The 1,309-nt window shown below is 36.7% G+C and overlaps 1 pseudogene; it reads left to right on the forward strand.

Moving 5' to 3' along the window:
* The first annotated feature begins 357 nt into the window (after positions 1 to 357).
* LOC123574333 (U4 spliceosomal RNA) lies at positions 358 to 489 on the forward strand (annotated as a pseudogene).
* The last annotated feature ends 820 nt before the right edge of the window (positions 490 to 1,309 follow it).

Here is a 1,309-nt window from a genome sequence, read left to right on the forward strand (position 1 = left end):
GAAGGCTGGAAGTCCATTGTCATGGGGGCACAGTAAGAGCCTTCTTGCTTGTTGGAACTCTACAGAGTCCTGAGGTTGCATACCTCACACGGCAAGGAGAATGAGTATGCTAACATGCTAACTCAGATCCCTCTTCTTTTTATACAATTACCAGTCCCATTACCTGATAACCCATTAAGCTGTGAATGGATTAATTCATTCATGAGGGCAGAGCCCTCATGACCCAGTGCTTCTTAAATAGTCCACATCTCTCAACACTATCACATTGGGAATTACATTTCAACATGAATTTTGGAGGGAAGAAACATTTAAACCATACAAAATGGAAAAATAAATCAAAGTAAAACAAACCTCCTTAGCTTTGCTCAGTGGCAGTATTATGACCAACGAGCTCCATCTGAGGCATGATTACTGCTAATTGAAAACTTTTCCCAATACAACTATTGAAATATAGTTTGGATTGGCATTTTTTGGACAGTCTGTATGGAAACTAAACTTTGTTAGTAAGAAAATAAAAATTAATGATAAATAAAAAACTGCTGACTTAAGTTGATTTATACTTCTGTATCTCATAAAATTGGAATATACATTTATTAAAATTTGTAGCAGTCTAGGAATTTTGACGCTAAGGTAACAGGTGGAGTTTTCTTCCTTATACACCTCCTTGATGCTAGAATAGGGTAATTTATAAGGCAAGAATAAGATCTGAATATATAATAGAAATTGTTTTTAGATGTAAGCACCAGCAGCATTTTAAGTGAGGCAGATAAAATAGACTGCTAATAAAGTAACTGGAGTTGTGTCATAAGATACTGTCAATCTTAGAAGTAGAAAGCTGTGCTTGTCTTATATCTCTTTCACCCTGATGCTGGATCAGGAAGACTAGAATTTCTTAAATGTCTTCCTCTTACAAGAAGGGCCTGAGAAAACCATCAAAGGGGACCAAATGACTGGCAGCCCAGGCCAGAGTCCATGCTAAAGCAGCAGTGACATGCAGAGGCATAGAGGGCCATCGAGGGAAATATCTCATTTAAATATTTATTGATACTAGGGTTTCCTCTGTGAACTATCCAGTGGGATCCTTAGATGCATTTTAAAATTAGTTTTCTTATCTTTTACTTATTGGCTTGCAAAAGCTCTTCATAAATTAACTATTTTAGGCATTCAAATAATTTTTTTTTTTTATTTTGGGTGTAATGTTTTTTGTAAACAAAAAAGCCTACAATTTTGTTTGTTTGTTTTGAGATGGAGTCTTGCTCTGTCCTCCAGGCTGGAGTGCAGTGGCGTGATCTCGGCTCACTGTAACCTC

The sequence above is a fragment of the Macaca fascicularis genome, chromosome 6 (assembly GCF_037993035.2).
Source record: "Macaca fascicularis isolate 582-1 chromosome 6, T2T-MFA8v1.1".
Lineage (NCBI taxonomy): Eukaryota > Metazoa > Chordata > Mammalia > Primates > Cercopithecidae > Macaca > Macaca fascicularis.